General features: G+C 38.1%; 1 long non-coding RNA gene across 1 annotated transcript; it reads left to right on the top strand.

The window, feature by feature from the left end:
* The first annotated feature begins 1429 nt into the window (after window positions 1–1429).
* On the top strand, window positions 1430–3942 carry LOC139435109 (uncharacterized). The gene is made up of 3 exons (XR_011644382.1): window positions 1430–1525; window positions 2837–2977; window positions 3046–3942. It is a non-coding gene; the product is annotated as an uncharacterized lncRNA (long non-coding RNA).
* Window positions 3943–5579: the final 1637 nt, after the last annotated feature.

The following is a 5579-nucleotide window of genomic DNA, read 5'->3' as shown; positions in this document are numbered from 1 at the left end:
CTAAGACTAATGTTTACTAAATAAAAATTCTCTTGTTTTTTTATGTGGTACACATTTTTATACTTTATTCTCAAATTTATTTTCTTCACCATTTTTATTTTAAGAAGAAATGCACAAAACTCTGAAGTTGTCTTTATTTTGTAAACTCTGTATGTTATGGACTTATGATGATCAGAAACCGTTTGATTTCTAAATCAACGCGGCTGACCTGGGTGTTGTCCTGAAGCAGATTAAGGTATGAAGCGTGAAGGAATGTTCAACAGACGGATATAAAAGCTTTCCTGTGCCAGTCTCATCATGAGATCAGATAATGGCACACACAGGAAGTTAAGAATAAAAGCAGTGGAAGTGAAGAGATGGTGAGGAAGTGAGAGCCAGAGACAAAGTGTATGCTGACTGGAGTCAAATATCTAATCCAAAACCAAACTGGTATACTTTTGGTATGTTCACATTTAGAAATGTCAGAAACTGTGGCAACAACACGATGGAAACCTTTAACAGTTTAATATTTAACACGAGTACTCCACATTCAGTCCCTACATACTTTTCATATCTAATGTTTAAACAGCTGGTTTTAGAGCAGGGAGAATTGTTTCATCTAGCATGTACCTCCACTAAAAAAAGGATAAAGTAACAATAGTAATATTGTGGCTTTGTTTTTATGAATATATTTTCATAAATATATGTAGTTGCAGGTTCAGCACTCTCATCATTCTTATCACAGAACTGAATGCTCTACTATGAAATGTCCAGGAGATGGTGCTAAAGACATTTCAGAGGGTCAAATGTAACAGTAATAATAGTTTAAAATATTCACCATTACTTGAGTAAAATACTTCCAATAGAACTCTTAAACAGTGAAGAAAAACCCAAAATAAAATGTTTTTGATATTTCCCAGCACATCGGTGAATCAGCAGCTCAGTATTAATGTAATGGAGATGATTAAAGAGACATTTCCCGAACAACAAATAAGACGCCAGCACATACCTGAGCTGCATGCTGCCACACGCTCAGATTAACTGTGTGGCGTTCAAAATCAACTCTGAGCTTTGTTTATCTGACAATCATTTACAGAAAGAGAAAGTATTCAAAACATTTACTTAAGCAAAAGTACCAACAAAAGACTTATTACAAGGAAATGTTACGCATGAGAAAAAGTGCAGAAGTATCAGCAACAACATCTTAAAGTATATTTACAGGGTTGCCAACTCTCACGCATCTGGCGTGTGACACACGCTTTCACTCTCAATCTCACGCTCTCACGCTGCCCAAACTATTCTCACGCCAAAACAAGAATACCGAAGACTAGAAACGGTTTGGAAAACTTTTGTATGGTAGTGATCGTCTTCTCAATAGAACATCTTTGATAATGTCTTCTGGCCAATCAGAATCAAGATAACGGCGTGGTGTTGTTGCAGGAAGTCCTGATGGAGAATACTTTTGCGGTAGTACATCTCTACACACATCGATCCAACATTACGTGTTGATACGTGAAATAAGACCCCACGGTTTGATGATTGATAGGTGTGTGGGCTGTCTTTCATTTTGACACACAGAACAATGGGGGCTATCCACCCTTATCCAAAAAGTAAAGTAATTCACAGCCTCTTCCCTCTTCTCTCTGTGAGGAGCAGCAGGTTCAGCTTTCAGAACACAGTAACAACAAACTAAAATGGCATTCATTTTTTTAAATATATCGTGTAGTAATAGATGCATTTATTTTTCTTCTCAAGAGAGTACCAGAATGTGTATTGTTAGTATTTCAAAAAATCTCCTGGGGGAGAATCCCCCCAGACCCCCCTACAGGGGTTGGGCTTTCAGCATGTCAACTCTTTCACCTGTGGGGAAATTGCAGGATTGGCTCCAGGTCGCCCTTTTTATTTACTACAAGACAAATGTGCCTTTTTATTTCATACAGTTCAATTTGGATTGAGACGGAAATAATGTAAACCTCACGCGTGGCGTTTCACTGTCAAGGGGAGCGTGTATGTAATTACATTGCAAATACTGACTTGAGCTTCCCCACTCCCACTGTATGGGTTAGCCCTACCATAGATTCCCCAACAAAAATACTCCCTCGCAACTGCCGACCCGTATTGCGCATGCGCAGATCTAAGATCCAGTAGAAATGATAGAAAGTAAAAGTCTGCTGCTTATTGTTCTACTAGGCCAAAATAGAGTCAAAGAGTATTTGAGAGTGAGAGTGTTAATTCATATATTTGGCAGTTTGGAGTAAGTCTGTAGATTTGTTTGTGTGTGTGTTTCATGTATAGGCCTCTCACGATAATTAATTTTGTTGGATACATTTTCCCGGAAATTATTGCGATAAACGATAATATTGTCGGCACCGTTGTATGACCATTTCAGACCACTGACATAATGATAATATATAATAATAATTCAAGTACATCCTTTCAAACTGCTAGCCACATCCTCATGTAAATGGCAATTTATCGAGTTCATTTTTATTTATCGTACGATAAGTCAATTAATTGCTTATCGCGACAGGCACACAATAAAACAGTGGAAACAAACATGTGTTTGACTTTCATTAGTGAATGAAACTGTGTGCCCTTTATAGTCTGGGTCCAATATTGTGTATTTGTATATATTGTATATATATATCCTAAGGTCCCGCTGCTGACACAGCAGCAGTCATTTAGTAGAACCATTTAGTGCGCATATTAATTAAACCCATGATATCAAAATCTCACTCCAGCCAGGTACCCACAGTTGGCAACCCTGGTATATATTCAAAGTGAAAGTACTGTCACAAGTTAGACACTTCTATTATTGTTTGTTTGGTGGCTCATCCAAACTCTCCTGTCATTTCAGATCCCGCCTTCCTCCAGGCCCTTGTAATCAGCTCACTCCCCTCACCTGTTACTCATTCCCTCATCACTCCACAGTATCTATACCACCTCACTATCACTTGCCCTTTGCCAGATTGTCTTGTCGTTTCCACCAAGCTCTCCAGTGAGTGTTGTGCTCAAGCCTAGATTTTTGTCCTGCCCGGTTTTTGACCCCTGCCTGCCTGTTTACAGATCTCGAGTTCCTGCCTGCTCCCTGTCTGGTTTTGGTTGCCTGTCTGACGGATGTCCTGGTTTTGACCCTGCCTGTCCCTGACCTGGATAAACTGAACATTGCTATACACTGGTTGTATCTGAGTCGTGCTATTGGGTTCTGATCTGTACCTGTGATCGTGACAAGTACTCATGATGCAGAATGGCTACTATTACTACTAACCATAAGGACCATTATAATTAAGGATGTGAGCAGTCATTGGTCAACATGGAGCTGAATATACTTTTAATCTCTAATAATATATCATATAGTTTGTGTGTAAAAACTTAATTTAAAAATTGAATGGTAACAGAAGCTATCAAATAGATAAAGCAAAAATAGAAAGTTCGATTTTTTTTTTCCTCAAGTACTCAAAATTGTAATAATGGGGATCCAAAAAAAGGTAACTGTATTTACTTACAGTTACATAAAAGAGATGTAATCAGATTACTGTTACATTTAAAAAGAAATAGATTACTATCCAGATTACAGTGTAAGTAAAACCTCAGGGATCAGATGTTCTCTCTTCTCTGTCAGCTGTTCTGTTCTGTAGGATAATACTTTAAGTGTGAATCTATACTTCTACTCCCTGAATCTGCTGCATGCTTTTCACTTTCTCTGCTTCATGTGTTCTGTTTTTAATTCAGCAGGTGAACCTGTATGTTCATTGAATAGTGTGTGTGAGCTTAACTGTGTGTTAAACTAAAATGGAGCATTTTCTGTCAGCTCAGATTTTATTTCTGCTTTTTCAAACTGTATTTTGTGCTCATGTGTTTCAGTGTTGCTGAATGGCTGCTGCCTGGATATGCTTCATGAAAGGAGGCTTTTCCTATAAATGAAAACAATTCTGATCCTAAATATCTTGGTTTCTCTTTTCTAAGGGCACAATGTTCTGTTGTCTTACATAATACTAAATTAAAAAACATCTTGTTTTTATTTATTTTTCTCTTGTATTTATTTGCACTGCATTTTATATTTAAGTAAGCCCAAAGTAACTGAAAGTAATCAGGTTACATTACTTTTATTTTATTTTCATATTTAGATTAGGTTACTGATTTCTTCCAGAATTTTGACGGGTAACAAAATGCATTTTTTAAGTTACTCTGCAGGTTCAGTACTAGACTAAATGTACTTAGTTACTTTCCACTATGGCTGTTTTTATACATCTTATATACATCATGGACTTTTAAGATTATGAATCTGTCCCTCATGCTGACTGAGGCTTCAGACCTGTAGAGCTCCAACAGAAGGGGTGAGGGGTGGACGCTCCTGATTTATTCTAAAACGTGCTCTGATGAAAGCTCCATTCTCATGGATCAGCAGGTGTGATGCTGCCCCTCACAACATTTACACTTCACATGGGGGGGGGCTCGTTCACCCCACCCAGCACTTTCGCCTGCTATCTGCTGTTCATGGTGATGTGTGTGTGTGTGTGTGTGTCTGCAGAGTGTGTGTGGCCTAGCATTACTATGGGGACCTAAATCTGTTTCCACAGTCACGTGTGGGGACTCGCCCCCCTCATGGGGACAAATTGGAGGTCCCCATGAGGGGAATCATTAATTTTAGGGTGTCGACTTGGTTAGGTTTAGGGTAAGGTTAAGGGTTAGGCATGTGTTGGTTAAGGTTAGGATAAGTCTCCAAGAAATGTAAGTGTGTGTGTGTGTGTGTGTGTGTGTGTGTGTGTGTGTGTGTGTGTGTGTGTGTGTGTGTGTGTGTGTGTGTGTGTGTGTGTGTGTGTGTGTGTGTGTGTGTGCGCAGAGTGTGTGTGTCAGAGCCTCAGGGGACACTGATCTGAGTGCAGTGACAAAATCCAGCAGCTTGTTCCTCATCGACCAATCAGATCTGCGTATTCTCTCAACTGATGACATATTTACTTGAATAGCTCGTCCTTCCAGTTTGCTATTTAAATCTGCGGGGGGGGGGGGCTATGATGAGATAACGTGTTATGCCGGTAAAAAGGAGGTAAATAGAGAGGAAGGCTTTTAGTGGCTGACCACAAAGCCAACATTACAGAATAACCTGTGTTTGTGGAGAGGCATTAAGTGTGTGTATCCTCGTTTATGGTTCACACCAGAGATGGAATGTAACAATTTACATTTAGTATTATTATACACATTTAAGGTCCTTGTCATTTACTTGAGTATTTACTTGAGTTTATACAACTATAATATTTGATTATAAACTAAACTAGACAACAGTCTGTACAAGAACAGATTGGTCGTATAATCAACTATCCAAATGAAAGATAATGAATAAGCCTATGATGTCATTTTCTATTTTCATTGTAATTGTTTTAATTTTTAACGATGTATTTTTTTTATTTAATTTAGATGTTTCTGTCTTTGGAAGTTTTACATTAAATACTTTTACTACATTTCGGAAATTTGACTTACTGACTTTTATTAAAGAAATAATTTCCAATGCAGGACTTTGACTTCTAACAGAGTCTTTTTACAGTGTGGTGTTAGTACTTTTACCTTACCAGCTTTACAGTCATTTACATGTAGATCATACA

Source organism: Pseudochaenichthys georgianus, chromosome 14 (genome assembly GCF_902827115.2).
Source record: "Pseudochaenichthys georgianus chromosome 14, fPseGeo1.2, whole genome shotgun sequence".
Classification (NCBI taxonomy): domain Eukaryota; kingdom Metazoa; phylum Chordata; class Actinopteri; order Perciformes; family Channichthyidae; genus Pseudochaenichthys; species Pseudochaenichthys georgianus.
This window is presented reverse-complemented; position numbering and strand designations above follow the sequence as displayed.